We start from the raw sequence: 26,421 nt of genomic DNA on the forward strand, positions 1-26,421 counted from the left end.
TCAGCAAATTTAACTGCGGATTCCTCTGTTCACTTTCATTCTTTTCTTTTCATGCAACTAATATATTTTTGTTAAAGTAGCCACATCTATTAACAGTAACTATAAATTGCATGTTGTCACTTTAAGTAAATAGAGTCACTATAAGTAAATATAAAATAAAATCTCTGGATACGAAGGTTCATGAATTTCTTCTCTATCCTTATTACATTTCTATATTTCCTACTTTGTCATCTATGGTAATAGCCCAGTAAAATATATCAGTAAAGCACACAGTATGTCAGTATTTGTAGGTACATAAAGATAACACACAGAATGTTTCCAACAGTATTTATTATGGATTTTTGTTTGGGATATTTCTTGTTGTTAAAATTCACTTCATAAAACTGAAGTCTACATACTCTTAAAGAAATAAATAAAAGAATCACCACCACCTCCACAAAAATCCAGCAGAAGTTTGAGAGCACAAAATATGCCTCTCTTTTGCTGCTAGAGGGTGGATGGGAAGCCATGCTGGAAAAATGCAAATCTTATGTATCTATCAGCGGTTTCCGAGACAAGAACAAGTTAGAATTCTTAGATAATATAATAAAATCTGGAAGACTTATTATTGCAGGTAGAAATAACAACATAAATATTATGCTGTGATAAATATCTGTTCAAGAACTCATAGACTCTATTAAATCCAATTAAGTTAAAAAGGAAAACTATAAAATATCTCAAATGCATGAAACTCTGGAGCCAGAATATGCAAGCTGAGTGTTCAAGAAATGTCATAATTCTTCCATTTAATGGGAATGGGTAGATGTTTATTTACTCAGGGGTATTGTGAATTGGTTATCATTTTGAACTCTCATATGGTTTAGCAGGTGTTTTAATGTATTCTTCTGTCCTACATCTACAGTCTCCTTAGAGCCTGTTTCTAATTTGAGTTACACAGGCATGCATTTGTGCATATTTTACTTAGTGCTTATACCTGTATGAAGAGTAAGAGAGCATCCTGCCCTCAATCTGCATAAGTGGGAATGTCATGGCAATACCATTCCCTGGACACATACACTGATGCATGCCCCTGACACTCAGATTGGAATCCAGCATTTAATCCGTCTCTGGCAACCAGTTTTTTAGACGCAATTGGAGCTCTTGTTGTTTTCACTGTTTTCTTCTGTGAGTAATATGCTACATTGGGTCTATATCATAAAAGACACATATTGGGGCCAGTGCAGAGCCACTTTCTCCATGAGAGAGATCCAGGGAAACTCAGCCTGCAGAAGTAAGTGTAATATTGATTGCTGGAACTGACCTGGGACTTCTGGGGCTCAGTGCATGAACCTCTGGTGCATGAGCTAAAATCCAGCTGGCTCAGCTGATGCTGTAAAACACACTTATTATTCTCTCTGTAAGTGGTCTAAGTGCCACTCCATGGGACAGTGAACCAAACCCCACAGGTGAATGGATTACATAAACATGCCATGCTACCCTGTGCAGAGGTTCAGTATCCTTTCCTGCTCGTGGCCAGCTGGCTCCACAGCCTGGAAGAATGGGGCAGTTCCATGGGCAAGAAGCAGCCGCTAAACTCAGGAGAGCAGAAAGCCTAGACTGCCTTGGCCCTTGCACAGGAAATGCAGAATGTGGCGTGCAGCGCCTCTGCTCTTCTCTCCTTTGCTTATCCGCCTGACTGGGCACAGACCAGCCAAAGTCTAGACGTAGTTTTGCAAAGTGCTGAATACTCTGGTTCTGATTAAACTGACCACAGAAGCAAGTGCACCATTGGGGCTGGGCCCTGGTGGAAAGTTAATCATGTGTTTAAATGCTTTGGAAGATGGGTCAGAGTCCTCAGCATCTTTCTGAGCCAAATCTTACATAAGAACATAAGAACGGTCAAACCAAAGGTCCATCCAGCCCAGTACTCTGTCTGCCAACAGTGGCCAATGCCAGGTGCCCCAGAGGGAGTGAATCGAACAGGTAATGATCAAGCGACATCTCTCCTGCCATCCATCTCCCCCCTCTGACAAACAGAGGCTGGGGACACCATTCCTTACCCATACTGGCTAATAGCCATTTATGGACTTGACCTCCATTAATTTATCTAGTTCTCTTTTAAACCCTGTTACAGTCCTAGCCTTCACAACCTCCTCAGGCAAGGAGTTCCACAGATTGACTGTGCGCTGTGTGAAGAAGAACTTCCTTTTATTTGTTTTAAACCTGCTGCCCATTAATTTCATCTGGTGGCCCCTAGTTCTTATATTATGGGAACAAGTAAATAACTTTTCCTTATTCACTTTCTCCACACCACTCATGATTTTATAGACCTCTATCATATCCCCCCTTAGCCTCCTCTTTTCCAAGCTGAAAAGTCCCAGTCTCTTTAATCTCTCCTCATATTGGACCCACTCCAAACCCCTAATCATTTTAGTTGCCCTTCTCTGAACCTTTTCTAATGCCAGGATATCTTTTCTGAGATGAGGAGACCACATCTGTACACAGTATTCCAGATGTGGGCATACCATGAATTTATTTTCTATCCCTTTTTTAATGATTCCTAACATCCTGTTTTCTTTTTAACTGCTGCTGCACACTGTGTGGACGTCTTCAGAGAACTACCCATGATGACTCCAAGATCTCTTTCCTGATTAGTTGTAGCTAAATTAGCCCCCATCATATCATATGTATAGTTGGGGTTATTTTTCCCAATGTGCATTACTTTACATTTATCCACATTAAATTTCATTTGCCATTTTGTTGCCCAGTCACTTAGTTTGGTGAGATCTTTTTGAAGTTCTTCGCAGTCTGCTTTGGTCTTCACTACCTTTAACAGTTTAGTATCGTCTGCAAACTTTGCCACCTCACTGTTTACCCCTTTTTCCAGATCATTTATGAATATGTTGAATAGGATTGGTCCCAGGACTGACCCTTGGGGAACACCACTAGTTACCCCTCTCCATTCTGAAAATTTACCATTTATTCCTACCCTTTGTTTCCTGTCTTTTAACCAGTTCTCAGACCATGAAAGGATCTTCCCTCTTATCCCATGACAACTTAATTTATATAAGAGCCTTTGGTGCGGGACCTTGTCAAAGGCTTTCTGGAAATCTAAGTGCACTATATCTACTGGATCCGCCTTGTCCACATGTTTGTTGACCCATTCAAAGAACTCTAACAGATTAGTAAGACATGATTTCCCTCTACAGAAACCATGTTGACTTTTGCCCAACAAATTATGTTCTTCTATGTGTCTGACAATTTTATTCTTTACTATTGTTTCAACTAATTTGCCCGGTACTGACGTTAGACTTACCAGTCTGTAATTGCCGGGATTGCCTCTAGATCCCTTTTTAAATATTGGTGTTGCATTAGCTATCTTCTAGTCATTGGGTACCGAAGCTGATTTAAAGGATAGGTTACAAACCATAGTTAATAGTTCCGCAATTTCACATTTGAGTTCTTTCAGAACTCTTGGGTGAATGCCATCCGGTCCTGGTGACTTGTTACTGTTAAGTTTATCAATTAATTCCAAAATCTCCTCTAATGACACTTCAATGTGAGATAAGTCCTCAGATTTGTTACCTACAAAGGACGGGTCAGGTTTGGGAATCTCCCTAACATCCTGAGCCATGAAGACTGAAGCAAAGAATTAATTTAGTTTCTCCGCAATGACTTTATCATCTATAAGTGCTCCTTATGTACATATTATAATCATGTGGCAGCTGTACTGCACGCTGGCATGGGGCACATTGTAAAAGTTTTCCTCACACCTTATTTTGACATGGAAGACCTGAACAATTATCTAAGGGTATGTCTACACTAGCCAACCTAGTTCGAACTTGGGTGGTTAATGTAGGCATTCGAACTTGCAAATGAAGCCCGGGATTTAAATATCCCGGGTTTCATTTGCATGTTCCCGGGCACTGCCATTTTTAAATGCCCGGTAGTTTGAACCCCCTGCAATGAGGAGTAACGGTAGTTCAAATTAGGAGCTTTAATTCGAACTACTTAGCCCGTGCCATGTGTAGCTGCGGGCAGGGGGATTGAACTACCGGGCATTTAAAAATGGCGGCGCCTGGGAACATGCAAATAAAGCCCAAGATATTTTAATCCTGGGCTTCATTTGCAAGTGTGAATGACTACATTAGCCACCCTAGTTCGAACTAGGGTGGCTAGTGTAGACATACCCTAAGATAACTGGGTTGCATGATAGGGATTCATTAGTCTTCAAAGAAAAGAACTACCTCAAGTTCATCTTTTATCTTCTTGGGCCTGACTCTAAACCCTCAACTTGCAACAATGAACAGCTAGTGACCTGATTATTCCCACTGTCAGTGATGGGTGACTTGTCAGAGTACCTGGTCGACAATGAGTGGCATAAGTTTTTACAATTTGGCCCTTAATGCTTTGTTTACATTATAAACAATGGAGTTCTGGATCCCTGGAACCAATCTTCATGACTCAGGCCTATATCTGTACTCTGCTGTAGTCTGAATGAGTTCTCAATATTTATATGAAGTGTCTGGTGCTATTTTTTATAATTGGACCTGTTAAGTTATCATTTTTTGATTATTGAATGGAGGATTGGTCTACACAGCAGGCAGTTATTTTGAAATAACGTTGAAATACTCTCAAGCTGGAGGACTTCTTACTCTGACTCATGTAACCCTCATTGTATGAGGAGTAAGGGAAGTCAGAGGAAGAGTGCTCTGTTTTGAAAGAAGTCCTGTGTAGACGCTCCCGATTTCAAAATAAGCTATTTTGAAATAAGCTATGCAATTGACACCGCTCAATTTGTGTAGTTTATTTTGAGTTAAGCCCTGCTGTGTAGATGTACCATAAATGTCTATTTTCCCACTTATTTTAATCTTTTAAAATAAATAAATAGCAAGTCTGAGAGCAGCAGAGACCTGGCCTTGAATTACATTGTTCCAGTACAGATTAGTGTCCTGCATGTGGTGCTCTGTGATGACCTGTGTCTTTTTCTAGCCATCCCACAGAATTTAGGAGTGGCATTGGTGGGTTTATAAAGATTCCAGCAAGTTTTAAAGGAGAGCTCAATCCAATTCCCACTGAAATCAAGAGGAATATTTGAATTGGCTTCAATAGGACTTGAGCATGTCAGTGGAAGAAGGAGAGCTATAGTGCAAAGCCTTTTAGGATGGGTAAGAAATATTGGGTACACGGGGAAAAAGGAATAATGACTTTTAATGTCCGGAATAACTTGCAAGCTGTCTACACTGGCCGCTTGCTTTTCCGGAAAAGCACTGATGATCTACTGTACGAAATCAGCCGCTTTTCCGGAAAAGCTTTGCCGCTCCTGTTCAGGCAAAAGTCCTTTTTCCGGAAAAACTCTTCCAGAAAAGGGCCAGTGTAGACAGCTTTTCCGAAAAAGCAGAAGAAATGGAAAAAAACGCTTTGGACGCCTGGAGACCCCATAGGAGCCCTGGACTTCCTGGTAACCCTAGCACTAAAAGAGCATGCTGGCTGCTGGGCGCATGTGGCAGGAGCATGCCTCAGACCCTGCAGCCTGAGCTCTGCCACGGTGCCCCTGTGCTGCCCAGCCACATCTCTGAGCAGCAATGGCAGCTCCAGCTGGTGAGCCCCCTGCACCCCCAGCGGAGGAGGCCCCCAGAGGCCGCAAAAGGCGTGCTCCATCCTGGACCCCCAGGGAGCTGGAGACCCTCCTGGACCTCTGGCAGGAGGAGGAGGGTCTCCATGACATCAGGTCCTGGCGCCGCAACGTGGAAATTTTTACCCGGCTGGCCGAGGCTCTGGCCCAACAAGGTCACCCCGCCCGGAACTGTGAACAAGTCCAGGGGAAGGTAAAGGAGCTCCGTCTGGGCCAGCGAGGGCAGGGGGGCAGGACCAGATGCCTGCCCCCACTATGACCATCTCCATGCCATACTCAGGCAGCCAGCCCCGCAACCCCTGGAGGTGCCTGTGGACAGCTGCCTCTGGCCCCCCATCATCCGACCCAGCGAGGCGGAGGAGGGAGAGGACAGGGGTGGCGCATCAGGAGAGGAGGCCAGCATTACCATCACCCAGCAGGCCCCCTCCAGCAGCTCCTCTGAGGCCGGGGAAGAATCCACTGGTGAGTCTTTGCAGTTTGCACTACAAGGGCGGGGGGCGGAGGGCGGGGGGGGGGGGGGGAGCCAGGTGCCCGGAGGGAGGAGGGGGAGAGCATGTCACTCAGGCCTCGTGAGCTGCACGCTGAGTAGCATTAGGCAGCAAGCAGCACGTGCAACCACGTGCAGCCTGGTGACCGAGCGGCACGTGGCCATGGCAGGCAGCTGCAGGGAACGCCTGGGACCGTGCTGCTCACACACATGCGGCGGGACCAGGGGGAAGGGTGGATGCCGGCTGGAACCGGCCAGGGTCCCAGGGACTCAGCCCAGAGCCCGCACCTCCGCCAAGGGTGCAGCACGCAGAACGGCACACTGTCCCATGCCTGGCTGTGAGGCACAGCCAGCTGCTCTTGGGTACACCACAGCATCACAACCCTGTGACCGTGGCCCTCACCGAGCCCCTTGCCTGCTCCCGGTGCCTTGGCTGGCTCCCCGAGGGGAGTCCCCATTGTGGCCATACATGTCCCTGGGCTACCAGGCTTGCGGGAGGAATAGTGGGAGGGAGAAGGGCCCCTGAGTTGTGCTGCAAGGATGAGACCCCCCCCCCCCCGCCCCCCAGTCACTCTTCTGGTTCCGTCCAGGAGATATCCCACACGATGGGATCTGAGAGCCCAGACCACCTCTGCCAGATGTGCTCCCAGGCACTGTGTGGGGATGCATCTCGCTCCCTGTCAAACACCAGTGATTAGCCCAAAGCTTTTCACAGTCTCCACCAGCAGGGAGTTCCACAGGTGAACGCAACACAAGCACCCTCCCGCCCTCCACGGGGCCAGGACACAGACCGGTGCTTACAATACTGGAGGGAGGACCCTACTCCAGGGGTGGTCCTCCTTGCAAACATACAACACGGGGAGCGGGGGGAACCGAGTGGGGCCAAGCCACACAACTGTGGGGTCACATGGGCTCAGGGGAGGAGGGCATGAGGTGTGGGGACAGTGGCCGGCCTGCCTGACTGACCCATCCTTTCTTCTCTTCCCTGCAGTGGGACCGAGCACAAGACCCCCCAGTCCGGCAGCAGCGGCACCTCCAGCTGGCCAACCCCGGAGGCACAGGCTCCAACAGCGGGACCAGCTGCTTCGCCGCCACGTCATCGCTGTGGAGGCAATCTAGGCCTCCATTCAGGAGCGCGTGCAGGGGGACCTTCCGTGGCGGCAGGAGGGCTGGGGTGTCTTCCTGGAGAGTGCCCAAGGATGGGTGACTCCATGGCCATCTTCACGGCACACTTTGTTCACGCCGTGCACTATGGCATGGCCGTACCCCATGCCCCCGCCATCCCTCCCGTAGCACTGCCCATGCCCCCTCCTGCCCCTGCATTGGCCCCTGCTCCTATCCCAGCTCCTGCCCCCATAATGGCCCCTGCTCCTATGCCCCCAGCTCCCGCCCCTGCTCCTGCTCCTGCCACCCCTGCTCGTATGACCCCAGCTCCTGCCTCCCCTGCTCATATGTCCCCAGCTCCTGCCCACCTCCCCGTGCAGCCTGCCCCGATGCGGCCTGCCCCGCGTGTGCAGGTCCACCCACGAAGGAGCTACCCGTCCCAGTAGCTCCCCCCCTCCCCGTCCCAGTTGAAGGTCTCTCCCCCTCCCCGTCCCAGTTGAAGGTCTCTCCCCCTCCCCCTTGTAAATAAAAAGTTCTATGTTTCAGTTGATTCTGGTGTTGGTTATTGTGTTACTCTAGTAACTGTAAGAAATTATTTGAGATGCCAATTAGCCACCTAAATTTAAAAGGGTTACAAACTGTGGACACCAAATTCTTTAGTCTATCACCGGGGGGGGGGGGGGGGTCCCTTTTTAAGTGGTCATTGGTTTGTGGCGCATAAATAAATACTGAGACTTTTCAGTAAAATTTAAACCACCAACTATATTTAACATAGCTAACAAACAAGCAAGAACGGTTAAAAGACGCACAGTAAAGATTATTAAACATAGTCTAGGCGCAGGGAGAACGATTGGTAGTGTTGCTGGCAACCTCAATCCTTTGGTCCTTCCAGGCCTCGGGAGAGGAACAGCCAGGAGATCCCTAGAAGACGACTGGAATCAGGTACGCTGACTTGAGCCTTCCGCACGAACCCCGAATCCTCTTCCCTGTCTTTCGGGACAGGCGATGGTGTCCTAAACCCTAGCCTAAACTAAAAAGAAAAACCCTAACTATGCCCGACGCACCCGACGAACAGTCATGATGATGGCCGATGTGCTTTGAACCGACGCTTTACAATTGGGGAGAGGTAAGGGGAGCGGGTGGGGAAGGGATGGGATGGGAGGGAGTAGTCTGGGGAGACCCAGGGACCCTACTACAGGGCTTGGGCAAACATGTCCACCAGGGCCTCTCTGATGCGCACCGCATCGTGGCGCGCCTGGCGGACGGCAGCTGTGTGGGGCTGGTCGAATGTCTGTGCCTCGGATGCCATCCATGCAGGGAGGAAGGCCTCCTCACTGCGCTCCACAATGTTGTGGAGCACGCAGCACGCGGCCAGTACCTCCGTTGCATTCTGCTCACCCTCTCGAGACGGGTGAGCAAACAATGGAAGCGGGCTTTTAAATGTCCGAAGACGAGCTCCACTGGATTTCAGGCCCGGTTGAGGCGGTCGTTGAACCGGGCCCGGTTCTGGCCTGGCTGCCCTGTGTAGGGCTGCATTAGCCAGGGCAGCAGGGGGTAGGCCGCGTCCCCGACGATGCAGATGGGCACATCCCCAACAGTCAAATCCCGCCAGGGGAAGTAGGTGCCCGCCTCCAACCTTTGAAAGAGTCCGGAGTTGCGGAGGATGCGGGTGTCGTGTGCCCAGCCAAACCAGCCCCCGTAGATATCCAGGAAGAGGCCCTGGTGGTCCATGAGGGCCTGCAGAACAATGGAGCAGTACCCCTTCCGGTTCATGAAATGGGCCGCTCGATGCTCTGGGGCCCGGATGGGGATGTGGGTTGCGTCCAGGGCTCCCCCGCAGTTGGGGAACCCGAGGGCAGCGAAGCCGGCCATGGTATCATCCACGTCGCACAGGCGGATGATTCTTGGGAGCAGGACGTCGTTGATGGCATGGACGACCTGCAGAAGGGTGCAGAGAAACACAAAGGAACACATCACATAAGGCAGGGGTGAGTGTGCGCTCCCTTGGCCCGCCCCCTTGATTCCCTCTGTCCTCATGCACACACACACACACACACACACACACACACACACACACCCCCACCAGAGCCCCCTCGCCACCCCCCTCCCCACGAGCGGGCCTGTGCAAGGGAGGGACAGCCCAAACCCCTGGGCAACCCAGTCTGGAATCTTGGCTGTCCCTGGGCATGGAGTGCAGCACCCTCCTGCCACCCCACTCCCCCTGGGACTTACCTCCATGACGATCACTCCAACGGTTGATCTTCCCACCCCGAACTGCTGTGCCACCGATTGGTAGCTGTCCAGTGTGGCCAGCTTCCACAGCGCAATGGCGACTCTCTTGTTCACGGGGATGGGTGCCCGCAGCTGGGTGGTGGCTCTCTGCAGTGCGGGGGTGAGCCAGGTGCACAGCTCCAGGAATGTCTGCTTTCTCATGCGGAAATTCCGGAGCCACTGCTGGTCGTCCCATAGTCCGAGGACCACCCGGTCCCACCAGTCGGTACTGATGTCCAAACTCCAGACTGGTCTCTCCACGGTGGGGTGCTGATGCCACACGGCCACCATGGCCTCCCTGGTGAGGGAGTCCAATGCAATCGCTGCCTCCTGGTCCTGGAACACCATGGCACCGGCCTCCAGCATGAGCTGCACGCACTTGCACAGCTCCAACAGGGGCCCGAGCAGGCACATGGCCACCCGTGGCTCCATAGCAGACAGGGCAGGGCAGGGCAGGGCAGAAGAAACAAAACGCAGGAAAAAGCAGTTGGGGGCCAAATGGTGGTGTCCCCAAAACTCAGAGGGCAACCACCAAACCTGCTAAGGGTGTCAGTCCCTGGCAGAGGTCCCAAGGCACGGGAGCAGGAGACGAACGGCTGTCCGGCGAGACCCCTTTAAGCACGTGTCTGAATGGAGCTCCGGCCCCATCCCCAGAAAGGTCTGGTGGCCTTTGCCCTCTTCAAAATTGTTCCGGGCTTCTGCTTTTCCGCAAAAGCACGCCACCAATGTAGACGCGCTTTTCCGCAAAAGCGCATCGTTATAACGATAACTCCAGGACCAATGTAGACGCGCTTTTTCCGGAAATACTTATAACGGAAAACTGTTTCATTTTAAGCATTTCTGGAAAAGGGTGCCAGTGTAGACATAGCCGGTGTGTGTGTGTGTGTGTGTGTATGTAATGGACAGGAAGATTGCTGACTGGCACCCGGTGACTAAGGGGTTACGTTCAAGTAGCTAGCAAAGGTGTTGTCCAGGGTGCTGGGAGAACCAATCAAGATAGAGGGTTGAAATTTGAATTGGCTATAGGCCCCCTCTCTGCTTTCTATGTGTGGGAGAGAAAAACCAAGAGTTGAGAGAGACAGAATGATTTAAAACCAGACAGGACTGCCATGTCTCCAAGGAATTCAGGGCATGGGAGAGGACTGAACAAAGATAAAATTAGAAGTGAGTGAAAGGGGAAAGCAAATCCTGTCGTGTTCAGGATAATTTCTTTATTTTGTTGTTTGGTTTGAACTGCTCTGTGTGAATCTATTCCTCCCCTTCCCATTTACTACCTTGCATTGTGTCCAGAAACTTGTCTCTGTGTTATTTTAATTTTTTTTCCTTAGTGCTCTTTAACATCTAGCAAACAAGTATGCTTTATGAAGTTTATCTTTTGTTTTGTAATAAATATCATTATTAAGGTGATGGTTGATTTTTGTGTCTTGGAAAGTCTGTCTGTCTGAGGGTATCTGCATGTCTCCGACTGAGGGATCAGCTACCAGAGACTGCAGCTTGTTTTTCTCTTTTCTTTTTTCAAGCTCTTTTGGGGCAAAGAGCTTGTGGTACCCTGGGCGTGATTTCAAGTGTTCACCCTGGTTTTTATGGATATAAAGCATTTGATGGTGGCAGCAGTTCCCCAAAATCTGTGGATTATGATTCTGGGGGGAAGTTTTGTAACCAGTGCCTTTAGAGGCAAGGTTTTGAAGCTCTCTTGTGGGCCCTCACCTTCAGCCCTCAGAGTGTACTTCTGTATGTTCCCTCATGTTAGCCCATAGTTACCTTATTTCCAGGTTATTACTGTATAATAGTAAAAAATGATTAACTGACCAGAAAACTAAGGTTGAGGACAAGTTATTGTAGCAGACTAGAAATTGTGATTGAACAAACTTTAGCAAAAGCAAATGAAGATGTTAAATTTAGTGTGTTCAGAACTATGTAATGTGTTTCTAGGGTCCTGGTTCCAAGGAGTGCTGAGAACCTGTGACTTCAGTGGTGATAGTCACAGAGTCATAGAGGGTCATTACTTTTCAGAAACAGAACTGGAAAAACACCATTTGTGCCTTGCAGTTGTTGTTAAAACCATTCAAATATAAGGAAGTGCAGGATTGTACCCACCCTGTTTTTCATGGTACCGGCAATTCACAATGTTGCTGCTGCATTTCTTTTTTATCATAATATTTGCTTTCTTTTCTACCTCTCTTCTCTTTTCATAGAATCATAGAATCATAGGCTTGAAAGAGATCTCAGGAGTCCAACCTCCTGCTGAAAGCAGGACCAATCCCAACAAAATCATCCCAGCCAGGGATTTGTCAAGCTGGGACTGAATAACCTCTAGGGATGGAGATTTCACCACCTCCCTAAGTAACCCATTTCAGTGCTTCTCTACCCTCCTAGTGAAAAGTTTTTCCTAATATCCAACCTAGACCTCCCCCACTGTAACTTGAGACCATTGCTCCTTGTTCTGCCCTCTGTCACCACTGAGAACAGCCTCCTTCCATCCTCATTGGAACCTCCCTTCAGGAAGTTGAAGGCTGCTACCAAATCCCCCCTCACTTTTCTCTTCTGTAGACTAAACAAGTCCAAATACCTCAGCCTCTCCTTTTAAGTCAAGTGCTCCATACTCCTAATCATTTTTGTTGCCCTCTGCTGGACTTTCTCTAATGAGTCCACATATTTTCTCTAATGGGGGATCCTGAATTGGATGCAGTATTCCAGATGTGGCCTTACTAGTGCTGAATAAAGGGGAATAATCACTTCTCTAGATCTGATGGCAATGCCCCTACTAATCCACCCTAATATGCCACTAGCCTTCTTGGCTACAAGGGCACACTGTTGACTCATATCCAGCTTCTCATCCACTGTAATCCCCAGGTCCTGGGGCTATTTCACGGAGCTGTTTCTGCCAGCCTGTAACAGTGCTTGGAGTTCTTCCATCCAAGTGCAAGACTCTTCATTTCTTCTTGTTGAACCTCATTAGATTTATTTTGGCCCAATCCTGCAATTTGTTTAGATCACTCTGGACCCTATCCCTGCCTTCCAGTGTATCCACCTCTCACTCTAGTTTTGTGTCATCCACAAACTTGCTGAGGGTGCAATCCATCCCCTCCTCCTAGTCATTAATAAAGATGCTAAACAAAACCACCCCAAAACTGACCTTTGGGGCACTTGACTTGATACCAACCACCAACCAGACATCGAGCCATTGATCACTACCTGTTGAGCTTGACTATCTAGCCATCTTCTATCCACCTTAAAGTCCATTTATCTGATCCTTACTTTCTTAACTTGCTGGTAACAACACTGAGGGAGACTATATCAAAAGCTTTGCTAAAAACCCAGGTATATCAAGTCCACCACCTTCCTAATACCCACAGAGCCTCCTCTGCCACTTGCTGGAATTGGTCTGGGATTATGAATACATCATGGTGGGAACTGGATTTTCCATTTCCTAGGAAATTCCTTAATTTTGATTGTTTTGTATTCTGAAAAGTCATGAAAACAAATAAGTATGAAATTTCCTGAAAAATAAAATTCAGGGGAAAAAAATATTTTTGTTAATAGATGCATTTTGTTTTGCTTCACATTTCATTCCAGCTTTGACTTTTTAACACTTTTTTATTTTTATATGTAAAAACAATAGTGTTTGTTAAAAAAATCATTTGAAAACAAAATACTGAAACATTTCACTATGCAAATTTTGAAATGGGACATGTTAACATTATCAAAATATCTTCATTTTCAAACTAAATATTGTTGAAATCAACATGTGTTCAAAATGGTTCTGTTTCAATAAAATTATCATTTGTCATTGAAAAACTGTTTTAATGAATAATTTTAACAAGTTTTAGTTCATTTTTCTTACCTCCTATAGCTCTAGCTGCATGCTATATCCCTTTTGTCAGTGAAAGTTTAAACAAGAAATCACTGCCCATACTTCATATCTAATCATTTATTTAATACCTTTGCTGACAAACTTGAAGTTCCTGGGAACTGTGTGTCTCATATTTCAGTTCAAATCAACTTCCCTCTATCTCTACAATTTAACTATTGTATCTGAAGCATGTTTATCCTTGATGTGACTGCAGTGACTTCAGTTACAGTAGGGATGAATTCACCTCCATGTTTCTAGACATCAGTCATTTGGAAGGGGAAAAGTATATTGTCATTTTACATAGTTTTGATAGAAAGATGCACAGCAAGTGAATTGCTGACTTTTTAAGTACTTTAAAATTAGATTTAATTATAAGGTATGAAAAATAAGTCTGAAAACTAAAGGTTAGAGATTCTGCTTGACTGCAGTTTTCATTCATTGCCCTTCTACTAAACTGATTGTGGTTGATTCAAATTAACTAGCATCCATTCACATACAAAAAGGTCCTTATTATTAATTTACAGTAACGTATTATTACTCCTCTTTTGCAATCTTATAATTATCACATATCGTTCCGGAAGGAATACCAAGCACTACAAGTCAGTCTACATTCGTTTGTAAATTCTGAAGGTGTGAATGTTTGGGTTGAGGTGGAGGGAGGATGAAGATTCAAGTTATTGGATCTTTACTATATAAATTATTTAAAGGAGTACTGCAGGAAAATAATGAGTTATGGCAGGAATTTTCTTCTATCTTAGACCTAATAATTAGTCAAGTAGCTTTTCAACTAGTGTATTTTAGGGAGCAGATATATATTTTCTCTTCTGTCAAGATTTTGTTAAGTCATTTGTGCAGAGATCCATTGTGGTTTTCACTCATGCACTTTAAACATGGGAAATGTGCTAATGTGAAAAATGAAGCTGTCTAACGAAGGGGAAAACTTAGATCTTGCCAAAATGATTCATCAGCACAGCTCCTACCATGGGTCATGTAGACCCTTACTAGCGCATTTATATGCAGTAAGGGAAACTTGGATTTTTTTCTTTTATTCCCTAGTGCAAATCATTTGAGCTTGTGCCTATATAATATATCAGAAAAGCACTAACAAGTCTGGAAAAAACAATGCTCGCGTCCAACTTGCAATTGCATTATTTTGACAAAAAGTCAAAATAACAGAGGGCTTTTTCCAACAGCAGTAAACCTCATTGTCTGAGGAATAATGCCTTTTCCGAAAAAGCCTACATTCGAACTAGGGTGGTAGTGTAGACATGTGTGGATGTTGAAGAGGGAGTTCTGTCAAAAAAAGAGGCCTCCAGGAAATAACAAAGGTTCCCTGCTGGCCACTCCTTCCAAACTAATCAGGATTCTATAGTGCCTGTCTCCTGGCAGCTCTTAAAGCTGCAGGCAGCTGGGACAAGGCTTGTGGCAGAAAGCCAGCCCTGGGAGCTTCCAGACACCGTGTGGCTGCCACTGCCACACAGCTGGACATTATGTCCCAGCCTCAAGCCCCCCAAGAGCCCATTGGCCATCCCAGGGAGCATGCCCTGGGTTCCCAGGAGCCTACTAGGGGCAGGAAAAGATGTGCGCTATCCTGGTCTCGAGCGGAGATCCTGGCCCTCCTCGAGGTGTGGGGCAAGGAGGAGATCCTCCAGGATCTCCGCTCCAGATGGCACAAGGCAGACATATATGGTTGGATGGCTGAGACCCTGGCCACGAGGGGCTACCAGTGCAGTCTGGAGCAAGTGAGGAGCAAGAACAAAGACCTCCAGTAGGACTATACCAGGGCAAGGGAGCACAGCTCTCACTTCAGGGCAGGTCCCCACTCCTGCCCCTATTGTAATAAAGTGTATGTCTACACTATCACCTTAGTTCGAACTAGCGGGGTAATGTAGGCAACCGGAGTTGCAAATGAAACCCGGGATTTGAATTTCCCGGGCTTCATTTGCATCTCGCTGGGCGCCGCCATTTTTAAATGTCCGCTAGTGTGGACTCTGCCACGCGGCTACACACGGCACGGACTAGGTAGTTCAGACTAGGCTTCCTATTCCAAACTACTTTTACTCCTTGTGAAACGAGGAGTAACGGTAGTTCGGAATAGGAAGCCTAATCCGAACTACCTAGTCTGTAGCCGCGAGGCATGGAGTCCACACTAGCGGACATTTAAAAATGGCGGCGCCCGGCTTTATGCAAATGAAGCCTGGGAAATTCAAATCCCGGGCTTCATTTGCAACTCCGGTTGCCTACATTATCACCCTAGATCGAACTAAGGTGGTAGTGTAGACATACCCTCAGAGAGGTAGGCAAGCACGCAGCAGAAGCAGAGAAACAGCTGTCCTGGGGTGTCCCTTTAAGCATGCATCTCAGCTAGCCTTAGGCAGCAGCGCCTGGAAGCAACTGCTGACCTAATGCCCTGCCTGAACTAGTTCTGGGTGGCCTTAAATGCAAGATATTGTCCAATCAGCATGGATGCTATCTTTCCAAATAGCACATCGCTATTTCGTTGCACTTTTTGCATGTGGACGCTCTCTTTTGAAATAAGCTTTTCTGGAAGATCTCTTCCAGAAAACCGTATTTCAAAAGTAGCTTGCAGTCTTGACATAACCTGAGATACAAATAAGAAGCTAGGAAATGGTGGAAACTGGAGAATAACAATAGTTCTGTTCCATTGGTTTGTTGTCTCCTTCCTCTGTTTCCAAAGTACCCTTTAATCTGATTTTTTTTATAGACACAGAGAGTAAGCATCACAAGAAAAATTAATTGGAGCAGGGTCTTATGTTTTGGCACAAAATTGGTTCTCTGCTAACTTATGAAAATGGCAGGTGACAGAGAAAACACTTAATATTGTGCCTCTGCTCCTCCCTTCTGCTGACTCAGGAGCAATATTCTGGGAGCAGATAGTGGAGACATCCCAGAATCATGGTTGCTTTTTTCACAAGTGTCACACTCTTGACTCATATTTAGCTTGTGGTCCACTATGACCCCTAGATCCCTTTCTGCCGTACTCCTTCCTAGACAGTCGCTTCCCATTCTGTATGTGTGAAACTGATTGTGCCTCCTCAAGTGGAGTACTTTGCATTTGTCCTTATTAAACTCCATCCTATTCACCTCAGATATTTGAATGGTCTCTAGTTTCCTGGGTTGTTCCTATTTCTCTTTTTATAGATTTCAGTCTTCTGGAATATCTTCTGTCTTCCATGACTTTTCAAAGATGATAGCTAATGATTCAAACACTTCCTTAGTCAACTCCTTGAGTATTCTAGGATGCTTTTCATCAGGCCCTGCTGAATTGAAGGCAACTAACTTTTCTAAGTAATGTTTTAAATTATTTTTTTCCTATTTTAACGTCTGAACCTAACCAGTTTTCACTAGCATTCTTTATGTTAGGCTTCCAATTACCACCAATCTTTTTGGTGAAAACTGACACAAAGACATTACTAAGCACATCTTCCATTTTCATATTTTCTGTTATTGTTTTTCGCTCTTCGTTGAGCAATGGGCCTACCTTTGTCTTTGGTCTTCCTCTTGTTTCTAATTTACTTGTAGAATGTTTTCTTGTTACCCTTTATGTTGCTAGCCAGACTGAGTTTCTTTTGTGCCTTCATCTTTCTAATTTTGCCCCTATATACTTGCGTTATTTGATTATATTCATCCTTTGACCTACTTTCCACTTTTTATAGAACTCCTTTTTTACTTTTAAATCATTTAAGTTACTTTAGTCCAGCGCTGAATATGGCAACAAGATGTGTAAACTATATGTGGGGAAAATATCTCTGTATGATTTACGTAGATGTTTCTTGTCATTAGAAATAATTTAGTATATATTTTTTAGTATTAAAAAGAAAGAAATCCCGAAAGAGTGATAAAATTGGTAACATTCAGAGATGCTCTGGCCAAATAAGACTGATTGTTGCTGTTATTATTTCCTAAGGGCCTTCTCCCCCATCTGGTTGTGCTAACTTGAAATTATGAAATGAAATGTTTTATATGAATACTTTATTCTGTTTCTTAATATGCGCAATGGTACATATAAATTCAGGCATTTAAATACTTTAGGAACCAATTTATCATTGATGAAAATCCATGTTTGCAGTAATAAAATCTGAAATGTATGTCTTTAAGCTAATGGCTACAGGAGTAAGCCACTATACAGGTTATAAAATGCATTGGAAAGCAAGACACTGAATACAGACCTAGTTAAGAAATGAAAATAGCAGTTTCATAAAATTCAGTGGCTAACTAGAAGGGAATCATACATGACATTCAATGAAGGCTGTGGACAGGCATGTGCGTTCTTTAACCCACAGAAAATATCTTGGCAGAAAGAGCTAGTCTACACTAAGTCCAGGTCTACACAAGACCTGGAAAGTCAGCTTAAGTTACACAACTTCTATACTAGACCCACTAAATCAAACACCGGAAGATCGACCTCTGGAGCAGCGACACTTCGGTAAGTATAGACAAGGCTAAAGGTACTGTTGACAACGTTGTTTGAAGGTAGTGCCAAAGAGCACTGAAATTCCTTCACATCTGAATAACTTCTTCAAAATTAGGCTACTGTTTGACAAGGGGAATATATACTGGGCCTGGGCAAGAGGTGGCCTGGAGGCCAGAGCCGGCCCACCTAGCACTTTGATCTGGCCCACAGACTAGATCTGCCTGATTCTATTTATATGTTGCTGGCCATGCCACCAATTTTCCAGGCAGTGGCTCAGATAGCATCCTATTTAAATGGCTCCTGGTCATGGCACTATCCTGGCAGGGGCCGGAGCTGCGAGCCCTTTGCTGTGTTTTTAATTCAAAGCGTCTGACTTACACAACTCTGGGGGGAGGTTAGTCTCTAGCCCAACCCCTTCCTGCCAAACACCCTACTCTTCCAGGAATAGAGCTGGCCTGTAACTATGTACCAAAATTCATTAACTGCCCCCCCCGAAAAATTATTGCCCACCCCTGTTGTATTGTTTTAGTTGTGTTTGTCCCAGAATATAAGGGTATGTCTACACTGCAAAGTTAATTCGAAATAACAGCCGTTATTTTGAATTAACTTTAATAGTGTCTACACATACAAACTGCTATTTCAAAATAAATTCGCGATAGTGGAGCCCTCATAGGTAAACCTCATTCTACGAGGAATAACACCAAATTCGAAATAGCTAATTTGAAATAAGTGCTGTGTAGCCACTTATTTCGAATTAGGGGGCCTCCAGCCCTTCCCAGTTTCCCCTGGTGGCCACTCTGGGCACAACCAGGAAAACTTGTCTGCTCCCCCCCCCTCCAGCCCCGGAGCCCTTAAAGGGGCACACTCTGGTCACTGGGCACATGCAAGAGCCAGGTTTGCCAGCAGCTGCAGACCCTCAGCCAGTGGCCACACAATGGCAGCCAGTGGCAGTCAGCTGTCCCCCGCCCAGTCCCCCAGTACCCAGGGGCCAGCCAGGGGCTGTAAACAGCGTGCGCCCTCATGGACTAGTGCAGAGATCATAGACCTCATTGAGGTTTGGGGGGAGGCCCCCAACGTCCATTATTGCTGCACTAGGCGGAGGAATGTGGCCATCTATGCCCACGTAGTGGCCACCATGGCCAGGAAAGGCCATAGGCGCACCCAAGAGCAGGTGCACCTGAAAGTGAAGGAGCTGCGGCAGGCGTACTCCAGGGCCACCAGGAGATGCGCCGCAGCAGAGGCTGACACCTGCCCCTACTTCCCCGCCCTTGACCAACTCCTGGGGGGCGAGGCAGTCTGCGCCAGCCTGGGAGGTAGCGAGCCGGGACCAGAGTGCCCTAACCCGGGTGCACCAGCGGGACCACCACCAGCTGTCCTGGCACCGGAGTCGGCAGGGTCGTCCTGGGAGGCCATACCAGGTAAGTGCCAGCACTGTCTCCTACCTGGGGGGGGAGGCGGAGAGGGAGACCAGGGATCATGCATGTGGGCCGTGCCTTCCACGGATCACGTAGCCACCTGTGCACGTGCGAGCACGTGCCATGCCACCCTTGGGCAGGTGGCTCCAGCTGCGTGACACCCAGGGGCCATGGCCCAATAGGCACACGCGTGTGTTAAGAGACCTGACACACTCCTGACCCTGGAGCGAGACCCAGCAGGATGCTCTCCCTTCACACGCCCCCTCTACGCAGAGGCATGGAACATCTCCCCCCACTCCATGGCCTCACTATACACGGCACAGGGACATGGGTGTGGTCTTGGGGCAGCTCCCAGTCCCGGGGAGAACCAGACATCCTGACCATGGCCTCTGTGCAAGCACAGCGACTCTGATGGTGCAGGGCACAGTCGCCCTCACGTTGCAGGGGAGGGGTGGCTGGGCATCATCCAATGTGTCCCCTGGGAGAACTGACCACTTCTCTTCTTTCTCTACAGCTGCACCAGCTGCTCATGCAGGGCGCACCACCCCACCTGGGACATGCTCCTGCACCCGCGGCCTCAGCAGGACCACCACCACGCGGCAGGGGTGCTGGGACCAGCACCTAGGGGCCCTGCGAGCCCTGCACTGCACCATCCAGGCCTGGATGCAGGAGTACTGCAGCTCCGCCGGGAGCAGCTTGCTCAGGACCGAGCCATGAACTCAAACCTGCAGGCCCTGCTGCAGAGCATGCTGCCACATGCCAGTAATGTGCCTGCTGCCCCCCCAACCACTGTTCCCCCTCCCACTCCTGCCCCCTCCCACCTCTTCCTCCTCAACTTCCACACCCCCAACCTCAACCTCTGCACCCTCCTCCCCATCACCCTGGGAACGCCGAGGCCCCCGAACCCGCCGTGCTGGGAGGCGGTTGGCCCAGCGAGACTCCCAGACCTGAGTGCTGAGCTTCTCTTCCCCCTTCTTCCTCTTGCTTCCCCCTTTCAGCTCCCTCCTCCCAGTTTTCCTCTTCCCCACTCCCACCCTTTCTCCTCCCATCTCCTGCCTCCTTTCCCCAGAGTTTCGTTCTCCCTCCCCAGTTGTCTTAAATAAAGACAGTTTATATTTTTGAAAATACGTGTCTTTTATTTGCACCAGGAAAGGGGGGGGCTAGGGAAGGGTAAGTGGAAGGACAAGAGGGAGGAATGGGGCACAAGTCCCCAGTGGGGCAGACCGGGGAGACTGTTAGCGCTCCTCAGGGTGGAAGCTCTCCCGCAGGGCCCCCTGGATCCTGACATCCCCTCGATGGTGCCTCCAGATGGCAGCCTGCAGACAGTGCAGCTGGGCTGCTGGCAACGTGTCCATGAGACACAGCAGAGTCCCCAGGGGCAGGTCTGGTTCCATGTTGCAGAGTGTCGTGGTGTCCCAAGTGAGGGCAAGCAGAGCACTCCGAGACACAAATGCTTTGCTGTCCCTCAGCAAGGTAGACCAGCAAGCAGAGAAACCTGAGAATTGTCTGTCCAGGATGGGGGGTCGGGTCACTTTAAGCACAGACCTCGGCTAGCCTGAGGCAGCAGCCCCACACACTAAGTCCAATCCTGATGCCCTTTGGCACTGGTTCCGGCCAGCCTACCTTCGATTCAGGGTCCACTCAATGTCGACACGCTATTTCGAATTAGAAAAACGCTATTTCGAATTAGGTTTTGTGTCTAGATGCGTTATTTCGATTTAGCTTATTTCGAATGAACTAATTCGAATTAATTAATTTGAAATAAGTTAATTCGAAATAGCGCTGTAGTGTAGGCATACCCTTAGAGAGACAAGGTAGATATTTTATTGGATCAACTTCTGTTGGTGAGAGACAAGCTTTCAAGCTTACACAGAGAAATGCTGAGAATTCTGGGGGGAAAGTGCCATCTATCACTTGCAAGAATAAGAAGAAAAGTAAATTGAAAGGGAGAAAAAGAATGGAATTCAATTGGAGCAAGCAGAGCCAGGCAGAGACTTTGAGAACAAATGGCAAAATTCATCTCTCTCTCAAAAAAGAAATGCCAAGAGAGTGTGAAGAATCATGTATAAATAAATTAGACTATTTGGATAACCACATCACTGGAAAGTGAATTAAAAGAATCAATCTGCAGTAGACCTTATTCTTCACTATTCTGTCTTCCTAGTTGGGTTGATGGTGAGTACTGCATCTACAGTAGTATTTTTACTATCATCTAAATCTCCAGAGATCTGGCTGATTGATTTGGTTGGAATAAACATCTGAAAACTATAAGTTTACTCATTGTGTAACTGAACATGATTTTGCTTATGAAGTATCTGTGCTTATGACCCTGTTCCCCTCTCATCTCACCAAGCTCATTAATCCTGTCCTACCTCAAATTTCTGTTGGACTCAATCTAACACTTGTCTTTGCCATTCTCTGCTCCATTCTATAGGCTCCTCTTGTCTTTGCTCCTGTATTTCCAAATGTAGGAGGGCATTTATTATTTGATGGGCAAGACAGCTTTTTGAAATGTCTGCTCTAGTCTAGATTTCTTTACTTTCCATTTTCAGCCTGTAGTTCCTTCATTTGTGCCATTTGGTATTTTCTCTTCCTTTTATGTCAGACATGCCCTGTAAACTCGTTGTTCTTTGTCCCCTTTCTTTGAGGCTCAAGTGTTTTTGTTTATTCACTTATTAAGCTACTTTTTCCTGAAGTCTACATCACCATTTTCCTTTATGAAATATTTTCAAAGGGTTGACAAAATAGGTGAATAAGAGGAAGGGAAGAGATAGAAATCACCAAATGAAATGAATCTTGAGCATTTCATAGGGTTTTTGTCTTCTCTTCCTGTAAGAGAGTATTGTATTTAAAGAATAATAGGCAGCTGTGTTTTACTTGGTACAGTACTTGTAGGAAAATCTTGGGAACATCTGACTCAGAAAGATGATCCTGAAGTGATTATTGTTCATTTCCCCCCTGTCACTGTAAAGCAAATAGATCAGAAGATTTGGATATACCCTATTTTTTCTATTGTACTTACATTGTATGGAGAAGGAGCTAGATCCTCAGCTTCTAAAAATCAATATAGCTTTGTTGACTTCCGTGGAGTTAAAGCTGATTTATGTCTGGAATTTTAGCTGTGTGCATTCAATGCAGAACAGCAAAGTTTTAAAGAGAATTTAAGTTTAAAAGAAAGCTCTCACATTTCTGCTAATATCAAGAAAAAATAAATATTTAACAGTTGTCCGGGGCTTTTGTACTTTCTTTTTTTTAAAAGAAAACAGGTATTTTTTTCAAAAATAAAGTGAAATAAATATCTTAATGATATTTTTTAATTAAAATCTCCAAATTCAAGTGAAAGATGGGGACTTTTCTTCAAAAATAACAAAGAATTGCACAAAGCGTGTTGAAAATCAAAACAAAATTCTGTTCAGTCTACGAATTTGGTTTTTTTTAATTATTTCAAGTTCAGGAAAGATTATTTTCCCAAGCAAAATTGAATAATTTAGAATATTTCCAATATTACCCCACTCTAGAAATCTTCCTTAAATTCATTTTCTTAAATAACTAATGAATATTGCCTTACTGAGCTTTTTATTTATTTTTTCTCTTTGTATGTAAGACATGAAAGACACACTTTGAAGCTTGGCAGTACATGCACCTACAAAGCATATGTATTGAATAGGATTGATTTTTCAAAAGGGCTGAATACAGGCAGTCCCCAAGTTACGCGGATCCGACTTATGTCGGATCCGCAGTTACGAACGGGGCCCTTCCTCTCCCTGGTCTCCAGCAGACCAGGGAGAGGAAGCAAAGCGGCGGAACACGCGGGCAGTGGACAGGGCTGTCCGCTGACCGTGCGCTCCGCGGCTTGGCTCTGCTTTGCTCTGCTTTGCCCCCCCCCCCCCGTCCCCCTGGTCTGCAGACCAGGGGCACGGGGGGGGGGGGGGCAAAGCAGAGCCAAGCCGCGGAGCACGCAGGCAGTGGACAGCCCAGAAGCATCTGGGGTGTCCGCTGCCCGCGTGTTCCGCAGCTTTGCTCCCCGTCCCCCTGGTCTACAGACCAGGGGGACGGGGAGCAAAGCAGAGCAAAGCCACGGAGCCCGAGGGCAGCAGGACAGCCACAGCGCATCGGGGCTGTCCCGCTGCCCCCGTGCACCGCGGCTTTGCTCTGGACACCTGTGGTACAGCAGCTAGGGCGCTGCCAGTTGGTCCCGTAGCGCTGCTCTGGGCGCTACTAGACCAACCGGGCAGCACCCCAGCTGCTCTGCCCCAGGCGTCCTGATTCAGCCACTGCTGGTCAGTTTCAGCAGCGGATGACTCAGGACGCCTGGGGCAGAGCAGCTGGGGTGCTGCTGGGTTGGTCCAGTAGCGCCAAGGAGCGGCGGCGCTACTGGACCAACCCAGCAGCACCCCAGCTGCTCTGCCCCAGGCGTCCCCAAGTCAGCTGCTGCTGAAACTGACCAGTGGCTGACTACAGGAAGCCCCTGCCCCGGGCTTCCTGGAATCAGCCGCTGATCAGTTTCAGCAGCAGCTGACTTGGGGATGCCTGGGGTTCTTAAGTTGAATCTGTATGTAAGTCAGAACTGGCATCCAGATTCAGCCGCTGTTGAAACTGATCAGTTTCAGCAGCGGCTGAATCTGGACACCAGTTCCGACTTACATACAGATTCAACTTAAGAACAAACCTACAGTCCCTATCTTGTACGTAACCCGGGGACTGCCTGTATTGGCCTAACTATGCTAGCTACTCATTCAAGTAAATGGAAAAATATTCAATGACTTCAGTAGAAGGAGGGTTTGGCCAACACTAACTGATTTTATAAAGATCACCTTATTGGGAAAGTCCTAGTCCCATTTAAGCAACAGCAAAGTTCCCCTTGTGTTCTGAGTAGATAATTTGAGCATCCACATTCATGTAGCTGTTGAAGCTCAATTTTCAGGTTTCTTTGAAAAAATTGTTTCTTAGTTTGAAGGAATTTCCCTTATGTCTGGGGATTTGAAGCCAGGTCTACACCAGACCCAGCAGTTGGGCTTAAAGAACGCAACCAGAGCTATGTGGAATACATAAAATATGTAGTTGGAGTCAGTGTAAGATGAGCTTGGCAGCGTTCCACAGTGGGAGGCCAATGGGAGCAAACTCTTACATAAGCTTCCCTTATGCCTCTCAAAAGTTAAGACTCACTAAATCAAACTCCAGAAGATCGATCATGGCATCGGTGATCTTCTGTTTAGTGTAGACCTGGCCTTTGGCTGTAAACAAGCAGTAATGCTAGTTCAAAGCAGAGTACTCTTTCTTCCCAGCTGCTAAAATTAATTAAATGAAACCAGAAAAGTATGCTTTTCCATGTATGTAGCTGCTGTAAAGAGAAATTGGAGGGTGAATTAGTCAAAGGGAAGACAGGTAGTCCACAAGAAATATCTGTATTAAAATGTGGTCTTAAGCTGTGGTTTATTCTATGAAAAACATTAAAGGTCTATCCTTAAATAATAATCCATTTATGACGAATACCTGTCACGCAGGCCACATAAAGGCATCATAATGTGAAGATTGATTTAGTTAATCTATTAGGGTAGCTGCTACGACTTTTTTAAAGCCAGCAGATAAGATATACTGTAGATTTCCATCAGGCCACAGACATGCTCCTATATAGATATACATAGTATTTTAATAACCAATCCAAAGGCATAGATCCTAATATAAAAATCCTGCATCTATCTACAGCATGAGTTCATGAACCCCGTGGTCCTTGTTGCTAATCTTCTAATTTTCTCAGGGACCTAATTTCTGGAATCTGTTTTGGTTCTTTAAATTATTAATTTAATTAAAAGTTATAATTTTCTGTCATGACCTCTAGGAAAATAGAAATTATGTGAAACATAATTGTCTCATTTTTCAATTTGTGTTATGATAGCTGAACACAGCTAAAGTAGATTTAAATATCTCCCTGAGCAAATAGTGGTGAGCTATTTCAAACTACAGGCAGTCCCCGGGTTACGTACAAGATAGGGACTGTAGGTTTGTACTTAAGTTGAATTTGTACTTAAGTCAGAACTTGCGTCCAGATTCAGCCGCTGCTGAAACTGACCAGCGGCTGACTACAGGAAGCCCGAGGCAGAGTTTCTCTGCCCCGGGCTTCCTGGAATCAGCCGCTGATCAGTTTCAACAGCAGCTGAATCTGGACGCCTGGGACCTACCCGGCAGCGCCCCAGCTGCTCTACCCCAAGTGTCCCCAAGTCAACTCTGCCCCGGACTTCCTGGAATCAGCCACTGATCAGTTTCAGCAGCTGCTAACTTAGGGATGCCTGGGGCAGAGCAGCTGGGGTGCTACTGGGTTGGTCCAGTAGCTCCGCTCCTAGGCGCTACTGGACCAACCCAGCAGCACCCCAGCTGCTCTGCCCCAGGCGTCCTGATTCAGCCGCTGCTGAAACTGACCAGCAGTGGCTGAATCAGGACGCCTGGGGCAGAGCAGCTGGGGTGCTGCCGGGTTGGTCCAGTAGCGCCGAGGAGTGGCGCTGTGGGACCAACCGGCAGCGCCCCAGCTGCTCTACCACAGGCGTCCGCGAGAAAAGCCTAGTCTTCTGGGGGGGCGCACTAGCTGCGCCCCCCCCCAGAAGACCATGGAAATGCGGGCGGCGGGACTGAGACGCGCTGCGGTGCCACCGCCCGGGTCCTCCGCGTCTCCCTGGTCTGCTGGGGGGGGGGCCCAGCAGACCAGGGAGACACAGAGCAAAGCCGCGGAGGACCCGGGCGGGACCACGGCGCGTCTGCCTCCCCCCCAGCAGACCAGGGAGACGCGGAGCAGCTTTTCTCACCCCAGAGTACGTGGGCGGCGGGACCGCAGCAGGTCTGGGAGGTCCCGCCATCTGCGTCCTCCGGGGCGAGAAAAGCCCCGTTCGTAAGTACGTAAGTACGGATCCATGTAACTCGGGGACTGCATATAACTAGATAAATGGATATCATGATTGACTTTTCAGTGCAAGCTTGTATGTATAATAGTCTATGTGACCAGAAAAGGCAGACATTTTGGCTGTGTCTAGACTGGCAAGTTTTTCTGCAAAAGCAGGTGCTTTTGCGGAAAAACTTGCCAGCTCTCTACACTGGCCGCTTCAATTTCCGCAAGAACACTGACGATCTCATGTAAGAAATCAGTGCTTCTTGCAGAAATACTGTGCTGCTCCCGTTCGGCGCAAAAGCTTTTGCGCAAAAGGGCCAGTGTAGGCAGCTCAGATTTGTTTTGCGCAAAAGCGCATCTAGATT

At 47.3% G+C, this 26,421-nt stretch overlaps 1 protein-coding gene across 2 annotated transcripts in view; it reads left to right on the plus strand.

The window, feature by feature from the left end:
• The window catches only part of GRID1 (glutamate ionotropic receptor delta type subunit 1), a 1,044,532-nt gene that overhangs the window by 779,388 nt on the left and 238,723 nt on the right, over positions 1 to 26,421 (plus strand). The gene's annotated exons all lie outside the window — the stretch shown is intronic.

The sequence above is a fragment of the Pelodiscus sinensis genome, chromosome 8, assembly GCF_052426305.1.
Source record: "Pelodiscus sinensis isolate ZL-2025 chromosome 8, ASM5242630v1, whole genome shotgun sequence".
Classification (NCBI taxonomy): Eukaryota; Metazoa; Chordata; order Testudines; family Trionychidae; genus Pelodiscus; species Pelodiscus sinensis.